This window comes from Aulonocara stuartgranti (genome assembly GCF_965226115.1).
Source record: "Aulonocara stuartgranti genome assembly, chromosome: 11".
NCBI lineage: Eukaryota > Metazoa > Chordata > Actinopteri > Cichliformes > Cichlidae > Aulonocara > Aulonocara stuartgranti.
Window position 1 is genome coordinate 18,694,987 of NC_138947.1, and position 12,589 is coordinate 18,707,575.

A 12,589-nucleotide genomic window follows, 5' to 3' on the forward strand; every position below is an offset into this window, starting at 1 on the left:
TTTAATATTAAATTGTCAACACTTGAAGATTCCCCCATCTCTTCTGAACAAAACGGTGTAAGAATGACCATTCTAGCCCCTACGGTTAGGAAATTACGGTCATTTGTTTGAGGGGAGTCGTCACTATGAGAAATAGACTGCAAAAATCCTGTGTCTCTCTGTGCTGCTGCGTGTGTAAACAGATGCACCTGTTTTGGTGGGGAAAAGTGCACAGCCTCTCTGATTGGTGGATTCAAATTCAGCAGCTCCCAGGCTGACCTAGAAACTTACTTCTCTCTCCCTGTGTGTGTGTGTGTGTGTGTGTGTGTGTGTGTGTGTGTGTGTGTGTGTGTGTGTGTGTGTGTGTGACAGAGAGAGAGAGAGAGAGAGAGAGAAAGGCTTTTAATGGGATGATCTCATTCTAAGATTTAAATTCAATATATTTAGACTGGTTGACTGAATTGGATCTTGTGTGTGGGTCTCTCTGTGCATGTGTGTTTCCTTATGTGTACATATTTGTGATTGTGTGGCTGTAATAAATTTTTTTTGCAGATTTTTGTCATTTAACAAGTATATTTGAGGGACCCTCAGCATGTTCAGCATTTTTTCAGCTGTCCATTTTGCTTTTCCAATTTTTCTGTTTAACTTATTACTATTGTGCTAAATCATACTATTTCTGCTATTTTATAAGATTTGTGCTTAATATACTATTTCTGCTTTTATAGGATTTGTGCTTAATATAGTATTTCTGCTTTTTATAAGATTTGTGCTTAATATAGTATTTCTGCTAAATGTAGTATTTATGCTTAATCATATTATTTCTGCTTTTCATAGGATTTGTGCTTAATATAGTATTTCTGCTAAATTTAGTATTTCTGATTAATTATAGTTTTTCTACTAAATCATAGTACAGTATTTCTGCTTTTTATGGGATTTGTGCTAAAACAAAGTATTTCTACTAAATGTAGTATTTATGCTTAATCATACCATTTCTGCTTTTTATAGGATTTGTGCTTAATATAGTATTTCTGCTAAATTATAGTATTTCTGCCAAATTATAATATTTGTGCTAAAACATAGTCTTAATTTAAAATTACAATATTCATAGTTCATCACAGTGTCTCTGGTAAATCACAATATTTCTGCTCTGTTGTACTATTTTTCTAAATCATAGTGTTTCTGTAATGTTTAAGTATTTTTGGCTAAATATATTCTTTCTGTTATCTTATACTATTTCTCCTAAATTCTTGTATTTTTGAGAAGTTATCATGTTTCTGGTAAGTTACAATATTTCTGCTAAATTCTGCTATGCTATTGTATCTCTGCCAAGTATTATGTTTCCTCTAAGATATTGCAGTTCTGCTAAGTTATTCCATTTTAGCAAACTTCTTTTGCTTCTGCAAAGTTTTTACAATTTCTGCAACTTTTCAGCTTTTTCAGCTACTTTTTGCATACAGCTTCAGCTTTAAGCATCCACACTGCATTTTCGCAGGAAATGCAAATTTTTCTAGTTATTATTATTATTACACGAGATGTTTGCATTCTAGTAAACACAATGATGCACTGTGACACGACAGGTTATATATCACTATTTTGGTGTCAGCGTCACACCTATTGAATAAAAAGAGCAGGGGGAAGGGATGTGTTGGAGTTGGAGGGGAGAAGAGAAAAGATGCAGCTGAAAGAAAGGTTTGGGGGTGGGGATGTAAATGTGACCCCATGGTTTATAGTACTGTCTTACCACAGACAGGCTTGCATCAGATCTTTTTCTTCCTTTTTTTTTTTTAAAGGAGGGGGTGATGACGCTATTATGGCAGCCTCATCAGCCAAGTCCCTACAAGGGCTGATACAAATTAATTAACCTAATTAGGGGCTGTGATTGCGGGTGTGATTATAGGGGCCGGGAGGGGAGGGGGAAAGGGATGGAGGGATGAGGCAGAGAGGGATGGTTCATGGAAGTGGGGGTGCGCTGGCAGCCACGGCTCAGGCGATGATGAGCCGGGAGGTGTGGGAGAGCAGCCAAGATGCTCTGCATGGCTAATGAGGAAAGCTAGCAAGCTTTAAACATCCCACCCTTTTCTGTTTTCATGTCTCCACCTTCTGTTTACTTACATTTTTTTGTCGTTGTTGTTTTTGCTGTTTTCAGTCATTATATTTCACCTCTCTTATCTGCAAGTGCAATTCTTTCCCTTTTTATCAGCTCCTGAGTTGTTTTTTTACGAGTCACGCATGACCTTAGGGGCCAAAAACTCACAATATTTTTGACCATTTATTTGACCGAGCAGGATTCCAGATTCACGTACAAAGCCGAAGCCTTCTTTTTGTTGATCATCTGTAGTATCGTGCAGCGTAGGGTGCAGTGCAGCACTGCCTATTGTTCACTTCAACTGTACTCCCCACAAGGAACAGAAATACCCTGTGGGAACACACATACAGTCACACGCACACATACAAGCTCACATAATAGCTCATCCTTTGGTATACACAACCAATAGCGGCTCAACTTCAGATGCACAGACTCTCTGCCTCACTCTCACAGAGCCACCCAGGCACACTCCAGAGGAGCAATATTTAAATCTCCTTCTATTTGTATTGGAAGCAGAACAAAGATATTCTTCAGACTGAAGCAAAATGTGTTTTCTTGCCGGCATCAGCAATTCTAATGTTTCTAATGAGTTGGCAGAGAAGTGGAGCGAGTGGAAGTGGTTTAGGTATCGGTAAATTAAAAAAAATAAAAATAAAATCACAAGTAAAGAAGAGAAACACTGTAAGAGTTCCTCATAAGTGCAGTTTGTGGCTTCCACCTTCCTAACAGTCCAGTAAACATGTTACAGTATTCACCATCGATTGCAATGTCACCTCTGAATGCTGCTGCTGCTGTATATGTGCTGTGCTAAGCTCACGGTGGATTGTGGTGTTTGATTTTCAAGACTGTGTCTTCAACTGCCCCACTCTCTCTGCTCCTCATCCTATCGCTCTTCTTCTTGCTCACTCTTACTCTCACATTCAGTGTTTCGGCCTCAGTATCAGTTGCAGAGATGTGATTAGGAAGCCACTAGCAGAGAGTGATAGGAAGGTGCTCTTATCACCAGTCTAATCTAGAGCACTAGGGAAAAAATTCCTCCCCCCAAAATTCTGCAATGTAAATCTCTGTAAGGTACCTGCTCATATTTGAAAACAGCACTTAGAAGGAGAATTCATGAACAATGAAAGTTCAAAAATATTAAAGACAGGGAAAAGAAAATGTTACATTGAAAGACACACTTTGATATCTTGGTAAAATGCATTATTTTGCATAGAATCAGATCAGTGTGACAATATCACATTCATGTATGAATTTGAAAAAGAAAAAGCAGCTTAAATTTAACACTAGAAACAAGTAGAAACAGCTAGTAAAAGGTCTGTACAACAGAACATGTGCTTTGTTTATTTAAGCCATGTAAAAACTAAATGTTAAAGTAATATCTAAGCGTTTCTAGTCTAGCTCAAAGCTTTTTTTTTTTATTACAAACAACATTCACTCAGCACTTTATTCAACAAAGTGCTTTTTAACAATCTCACACACAGTCAGATGAATGTATCAAAGGAAATATGACGTTCAGTATGTTGCCCAAGGACACTTCAGCACAAAGACTGGGACAGATAAGGGTCAAACCACTAACCTTCAGATTGGTAGACAACCCACTCTACTGCCTCAGCCACAGCAATGAAGTATTTGCTTACTACTGCATCACTGGCTTCAGGAAGTCACTGATGCTGGTCGAATCCAACCCCCCACAAAGCCACGCTAGTCATTCTTCATTCTTATGCAATATTTCTCTTGTCTCTCGCTTCATATCTACCAAACAGAAAAGCAGAGAGGAGAGTGTCAGCCCTATTAACTAACTCTCTGTAAGAAATACAAACAAATCCAAATATCAAACATTAATAGAAATTCATTAGATGTACAGTGAACATGACATATTGTATGAATGGAAAAAAAAATCACTGCCTATAAAAACAATAATCATACCTGATATCAGTTTTTCCACACTCTCTTTTAGCTCCCCTTTGGCTGCACTGCTTCCATGTTGAGTGCTTTTTAAAAATTTTTTATTTTAAACCCTTTTTAGCGTTGTATTGTAACATCAAAGGGGTGCATCTTTTTCTTTTTTTAAATGTCAGACTGTGTATCGTGTTATTGCTTGCATTTGGATGGCAAATATTTTTGTACATTAGGGTTATATCATCACCTGTTGCATGGTCTTAATGCCACTTTCATTTTGGAGACTGCATTGATAGCCTGAGCCTGGGACGCAAATTTACAATGTACAAACCAGTGAATGTGGAAAAAAAGGGGCCCACAAGCACGCAAGAAGGTGACCTTGAAATGGAAATTTGCTAAAAACTTTGCGAATGCACCTCGTACATCATCTTTAATGAAAATATGTTAGATAATTAGAGACACACACTTGAACTAAGTTTTTTTTAGTTGTAAAATCAAAACACAAGAGCTGGAAAAATGAGCTGAATCTCAGGAAAGAGTTGAGGTTACTTTTTATTTATTTGGATTTTATCCTCCAGTCGTCCCTCAGAGCCTGTTATCCAAACGCATTCATAGTGAGGAGCAGTTTGGGAAAGACTGTACAACGTTTTCATTGTTTTGTTTTATTTTCTGTTTCTTTGTTTTTTATTCTTTTTGTCATTTCATGTAGCACATTATAATAGTGATAATATGAAAGTTGAGCTTTTCTAAAACATGTAGAAGTCATCTACATCTTTCCAGAGTAAATTTCAATTGTTAGGCTAAACAGCAAGTGAAATGTTTCAACAACAGAAAAAAAATATCCTGTTTGTTTGAGATTAAAAGAATAATTACCATGAATCACTGCAACCATATAACTGAGCATAAGATTTTCCCCTTTCACGAGTGAAAGTGTGAGGCATTTGTATTCCATTTGCATCAAACAGGGAGAGATGTGCTACAAGGTAGGTATGCTTAGATTGAAAAAGTGTATGCATGGGTTTATTTGTTGGGAGGGAGAGGGACCCTAGCGATTACTCAGACCTTTGAGAAGTCCCTGTCTTGTGGCTCCAGTACTTCAGCCTTACTGATAAGCATGAGCCCTGTCAGAGGGAAGGTAAATACAGCACTTAAGGTCTCCTCTCTTATTCTATAGTCACACTTAACTTTAATTAAAACCAGGAGAGAGCGAAAAAGAGAGAGCGATAGCCCTGCAATGAGGCGATGGTATCAGGGGGCCCGGCAGGTAGAAGCTGAGATCTCGTCTCCAATCGGTGGACACATATGTTTGAAAGAGAGAACAATACAGCAATACAATGCATGTTTAAGCACCTATGTGCTAAATATGATTGGACCATTAGGTAAAAGTGCTTTTTATTTAAATACACACACACATACCGGCATATATTTATATATATACAATGCAACACAGTTTATGTTGCTTTCCCAGCTAAACAGCTGTAGCAAGGTGGCTATCAGATATTTATAAGCAGCTCATGAATATGGATGAGCAGTGAGATGGGACTGATGTTTGTCCTCTAAGAGAGGATGAAAGGAGAATCTACTCCTTTCCCTGAGAGACCCAGTCAGGGCCGCTCACAGAGCAGGGGATGCCAGCTCTGGATTGGGAATAAGACAAGGATTGGGGTGGGTGCCGGTGGTTTAGGACAGATGGTAAAATTTAATGAAATGTGATTTGGATACTCAAGGCAAAGCATTTCCCTTATGGCTTTCTAAATTAAAAACTTGTAGTGAAGCATTAACGCTGCTGTCAAAAGCTGTTTTTTCTTCCTTCCCACATTCTCAATTCAAGTCTTTGACTGCTTTTTGACTTGTGAGATTGTCCAATAAAAAGGGAATTAAGAAAACCTGAATGTTTTTGGTCTGTGCAATATACTTAACAATGGCAGAGGTAAGATATTTGTCTTTTAAGAATTGTTGGCATAAAAAAAATCATGTGCATTAGGTCCAGACTGTTACGTTTCTGTATTTACATGTGGATTTTAGGCAAATTAAAGTAAGGTAGATAAAATAACAATGAGGGTGCCTTCCAACCTTTCTCATCTTCTCAACCAAATGGAAATTAAGTAATTATATTTTTTTTAAAAAAAGGTCTTTGTGATTGTCACAGTAAGTAACTCATCCATAGCAGACATTCTGCTTCCCAGCATGAAACATTTGGTCAGGGGCATGTGTATCTGTCCACAGTAGAGGTCACCACACTGAGAGACAGGATCAGAGGACGCCAAGCACTGGGGCAAAAAGCAGTCTTGTAATACAATGTAGCTTTCAATGCTAATCACTGAGTCATCTATCAGAGCTAATACATGGGTGCTAAGCAACCTGTACATGCATTAGACCTCGCCAATTACCATAATGGGTTGGTTTTTAATATGGCTAATAGACTGGCACGACCTTGCCTATTCACTCAGCAGGTACATGCACTGAGCCGTTATGAAGTGGACATATTTAGAGACTGAATGACCATTAGGGACTTTTAGCTGTTATGGGTCCATAGTTATGCATCTGAAAACGGAAGGCAAGATGGGCGCATAGATTGATAGATGACAAACAGGAACAATTTCAGGGCAGGAGTCAATTAAATGAGAGGGGGGAAGTAGAAATGGTGATGTATGCAGAGGAGAATGGACATTATTGTTGGCTTTCTTCTTTTGTAGTACAACACACAAAATGGCTATTTTATGGGGCAGCATTTTGACCATGCAGCTTGCATTATATCTGAATGTGCTGGTGTAGGAGTACCCCGTGGGCACTGCTGGGAAGTGCGTCAATGTGGGTGCAATGTGGTACCAGGAAGGCGGATGGGTAGAGAGGAGAAGGGGCAGAATCTGAAAAATGTGTCTCCGCAAAACCCTGGGGGTGGTTAACATTTTGGTTTTCTCTGAGCCTTTGTGGTAGTGGACAAATGATCCCAGGAACTGGACAATAATGTTTTTATGGGACTCTAAATGTTGAGCTCAACAAGGTCATTGTGGGAGTGTAATGGCCAACACGTGGCCAGACTTGAACTCCAGCAGCCTTGCAGTTGGTCCGTGGGCCAGGGAGGAGGAGAGGAGGGGAAGCAGGGAGGAGAGGAGGTGGGAGGAAAGCAGGGACTCACCCCTCTGGGTTTCAACAACAAGCCCTAACTTTGTTCATATAGGGGACAAGAGCCTCTTAGAACATAAAGTACCTAGATAGCCAAACTATGCCAGTCCTGGCCTCATTGGGTTTTGTAAACTGGCCCGGAGAGATAATGTTTCTCTGTAGCTAATCTCTGCCGTGATGCCCACGCCCAGCCATCTAGTGAACAATAACCCCTTCCTGCTTCAAACAAGAATCCTTTTCTTAGTCAGTCTTGTTAGACTTTTACAGTCTATCTCTCCACTGTGTGAGGTGGGTGGGTAAGGGATTTATCTGTTGTAAGTCAGGATAAAAGATTTTACTGTAGTCTGACTGTCAATTAAAAAAATAAAAAATAAAACACATAAGGGAGAAGTTGATGGGGAAAACAAGGGCAAGACAGGACTGAAAATGTTCAAGTTCTAGTCTCCTGTAAATGTTGGCAAAGGCAGGTGATTTGCATGTTTTAAGTATTATCTAGCGTTTTATTTTTTTCCCTCATGCATGTGCTGTTTCTCTAATGTGGTTCGCATTTTTAGACATAAACACGAGGTTTCCACTACTATGCATGTATGCCTTTACACATACATTGTAGATAACTCATCTAAATTTCAGGAACAGTCATGTTTAAATGCCTTATTTCCCTACGTGCCTCTTTCTTGTGTTTTCTGTACCCCAGCCTCCCAGTTTGTCACCTTCTCTCATTAGTACCAGGGCGTCTGTCCGGCTAAGGTGCCACTGCTGTTTCTCAGTGAAGCTGTGCCTAAACTGCAGTCTTAGGCCTAGATAGCTCACCATCCATCTATCAGTAAATGTTATCTAATCATATTTGAGGGTGTGTTTCTTGCTGGCTGTGGCTAGTTGTTTATGAGGATGGTTTTTTTGTCTGCAGTCAGTGTGAGGTGAGGTAATACATACCAATCTCATTTATAATAACAGTAAATGAGCGCCATCGGCATCTTTGTGCAGTAAACAGATACTGCAGGAGACTTTTCTGAAACACGTGTTTTCAGCACACGCGTAGTTGTGCACACCTTTTGTGTTGTGTCAAATCCTCATCAGCTGCAAGCATTGCCTTATTAGATCATGAATTTCTTTTGTCTTGTAGTCTTGATAAAAACATGGTAAAAGAAGAAGAAGAAGAAGAAAAAAAAACATAACCCATGGCATATATTTGTTCATGTGAGGCCAGGGTTTATGGTCCCCTGAGTAAAGACCAGACAGCTACTCAATAGATCAATCACAACATTTCCACTTCAAATCAATTATGCTGACTTCCTATTCATCTTTGTTCCTTTGTTTCAATTGATTTTTTCCCGAAGAATTACTAGTTATGTTTAAAGTATTATTAGGAATGCATCGGTTATATTATCTATCAGTATATATTTTATTTGTGCCACTGACAGTACTGGCACAATGAAACTTGCAGCTACATAAAAGGAATGATTAAAAATTGAGTGACAGTAACAGAGAGACATAGAAAAAAAAGTAATAAAGAGGGCACATTGTTTCCAGTCCGCACGCATGAGCTTGTCTTTCGACCATGTTGAATTCCGGCCATTCAGATGACTGGAGTGCGTAGGCCAGGCCTCCAACGCGTTTCCCCGTCACCATCACAACAGTTGCCATTCATGAGGCTCCGCTAGCTGTGCAGACATCTGCACCACAACTCTTGTCACCTCAGTCCCTTTTCCCTGCTGCCCCACTGAAGCAAACACACACACATACGCACACACTGAACTTCACCAGCTAAATGCCAGCAGAGCGAATCAGAAGGGCATCAGAGATGGCTGTTGTCTGCAAACGCCCATGTGTGGTTGAGTGTGAATGGGACCCAAGGGTGGGGAGGTCTCTGATACAACAGGGTACCAGCAGGGGTGGCACATAGCTTGGCCTGATCGGGTGTGTTGTGATGCTTGAAGGGTTGGGTCGGGTGACAAACCCAAGGTTTTCGACCAGCACGATCCAGCATTCCCTGCAGGCTTGTTACACCACAGTGACGTGGGTGGGCTAGATGACCTTTGAGCCTATGGATCTCTCTCATGTGTCCATTTTGCCATAGTCTCTTTATCAATTTCTCAAATCTACGCAGTGTGGCTCTTACTAATTTCTTACACTAAGCACAGAACTCAGACTTAATCTAAATTTTGTATACAGCCAGCTGTTTGCTATTCTTTTTGTCTGTATCCTGTAATAGAGGAAACACCAGTATGACGATCATTCATCTGTCATTGTTCCTTGCTCACAAAGTTAAAATTGCTGAAATAGGTTCTGGAAAAAGAAAAAAGCCTATAAACTCCCCATTCATGATATTCCCAAACTGGCACTTGTGTTGGTATTTCACACTATTGCGTGCTGGGCGTCAACACAGAGGTTTGTTAGATAAACATCCAACGCTGAGTAGGAGCGCCAAGCATCACTGTTATTGTTGGTGCTTAATGCCATCCACCAGCATTGTTGTTTTGGAGCAATCAACACATACATATGTAATAAAGCTGAGAGGCAGTGGGACAATACAAGCTATTGTATTGTAATGCCTAGCTCCAACTCAGATCAGCACAAAGGCCTCCACCAGTCGAGGTCTAAGCTGACACCAACTTTGCAGAACGGTTCCAGCGCAGACAAATGTGGCCGGTCTCTTTTGGGAGTTACCTGTCGTTCGTCGTGATCTCATTGGGTTGGAGCCATCTGTTGAGCATGTTGGCATTTTTGTGAATGATGGGTGCTGATGAATGGTCATGAGAGTGCAATCGAGCGAAGGACAGGAGGTGACGGGACATTTTGGACTGAGTGCCAAGATGTTGTAGCTTGTCTATATGCGTGCTGCTTCAGTGTCTTTGTGTGTGTACACGTGTGCACTCTTAAGGACAGACATCGATGACAGTGTCAGGGGTGAGTGATAACCGTGGTCTTTTCAACACTGCAGGGCAGGTCAGATAGATGTGATGGATGGTTTGCAGTCTGGCCCCCTTCTTCACGCTTTTCTCTAGCCCAGTGTCTGGAGATTGGGGCGGAACGGCCGGGCTGCTAGGCGGATGGGGGTTAACATGGCTGGATTTGTTAGACAAATGTCTGCAATCTAAACAAAGCATATTCAAGTGCTTTGATTCTTTATAGGCTGAATGACAACAAGTATTAGCCAAATCTCTTGAATTTCTTAATGCTTCTGTCAGTTATTCAATACAAATAATTTTTATTAAATATTATATTTTTTATATATATTTGTATAAGAAACAAAATCTGATAACTGACCAGAAAAAAACTACTGTAAAAAATATGTCCTATCATCTGTTAGTGTATTAATCTAGTTGGCAATGGTCATTTGTGTGTTCATGTGTTTCCTTCTTGTGTTTGAAGGCTCTGAGGATTTTGTGGTCTTCATACCCACGCGGGCTAACAGAGGGATGACAGCTAGAAACCAACACCCCAGAGAAAAGCAGTAACCTGCCTTGTGTCCTTTCTCAATCTTCAAACATAAGGGAGACAGAGCACGGGAGACAGAAGCAACAAAGGCTCATGTGAAAGAGCACAAGGCCTTCGAACACCCGGGCTCACTAATTGACGGCTGCAGGGAGTGGGAGAGATGTGAAAGACACCATACCATGCTTACACTAAGCACATCGTACATCCAAATGTCCATCCAGACACATATAATATATATATTCACTAATACATGCACACAGCACAAATTATAATGTATTTTTAAAATTACCTCAGTTGAAGCTTTGATGTTGCCACACCTGCAATCCTTCTGGCCTTTATTCACACATCATAAAGCAAATTCTGCAGACACATGCAGAATTCGTTTCAACTCATCCGCATATGCACTGAACTACGGGCACAAGGAGAAAAGACCCAATTTGCAGCTTTGTCACTGGTTTAGTAATAGCAAACCGAGGGCCTAGGGCCACCATTTAATTGCTTTGACCATGTGCACCAAAGAGGTGCCACACCAATTAATCCCCTTGGTGGCAGAGTGTCCTGTCCCATGCCTGCACCCCCTGGCAGGGCCATCCCGCAGGGTAGAGGTGGGGTGCAGTGGTGGAGAGGCTCATGGGGACCAACAACAATCAACAATGTGCACCAAATCTATACCGTATGCTCTGCTACACCAACATCCCGCATCTACATCAATGGATCCTTTTCATCTATCTATTCAAGCATGCAACACAAAACGACTATTTAACTAATGCGAGTATGTAAAGATGTGTTCGTAATGCCAGCAAAAGTAAAAATATTCAGATTCTTTATATAAATGAAAGCAACATACCACATGCAAAAGAAATGTATGTATAATGGCTATCCTAAGTAAAAATGCTTGGCTATTGTACTTAAGTATATTTGAGTAAATGGCTTCAATGCACCACTGATCACAAAATGAGGAAAAAATGACATACAACTGCATAAGACCCATTGGTATTTAAAGTATTTTTCATCCTAAAATCACCCTGATTTCTTTAGTTAGGTCCCCCCACAGAAGGAAGAGCCGAAGCTACCGAGTGAGAAATCATTGATTCCACTGCCTCAGTCTTAAGTGACATCAGTTACTTACTGACATGTAGAGGTGCAGCAATTATAAGTCACCCACTTGAAAAGACATCTGTGAGGGATAGACCCGTATTTCCTAAGTTCCTCCAGAAGCCTCCTTGCTCCTTGAGTTGCAATTAAATGATTGAAAGATCCTACATCTTGGCAGAGGAATGATTTCCGGGTCACAGTAATAGAGAGAATGCAAAGGAGCATTAGTTAGCATAATGAAAAGCACGCATTGATTCCCCCACCCTTTACTCTATACTTACCCATGCGCCCTGAGTCTTTATCCCCAACAAAGGACCTGTCACCTTTACCCATCACTACCTGATCCCCAGGCCCCATGACTGCCACTGCAAAGGGTAACTGTGCTTGTCTGACCACTGCTTGGAGAGCAGCAGCTAGACAGGCGGACTGAGAGAGGCAGATTAACTGCGAGAGAGGATCAGATGAATTCTTTATTTGCCTCTTTACATGGGGAGAAAATCATAGGGAGCACAGTGGATGTCAGAAAGGAGAGAAAAAGAAGAGGAGTGCTGTGGGTAGATGCTGTGGCTGATATGCAGGCGTGTACTGAGGAGATGAAGCGCCTTCAGTCCAGGAGGAGGTAAAGAGGAGTTTGAGTGAGGCTAACACAGATAACCAAAAAGATAGACAGTGATAACAATAGTGCCCTGTAGCACCATTCACTCATGCCACTGTCACTAACTTCAAATACTTAATTCTGTGAACCTAAAACTCTGCTAATCATTAATTCAGTTTGTAGCAATCCAGACACTGAGATCCATCATGAATAAAGAAGAACTGTCACGTACAGCAAAGGTGATCACTGTAAAGACAGGGCAGGGTGACGACTGACCTTTTGTCTTATTTAAAAATCAAAAGGGTGCCACTGCTAGGCCCGCTGGGGATTAGAGGTGGGTTGGCTGGAGAAACCAGGGTTGGCGGTGGTGT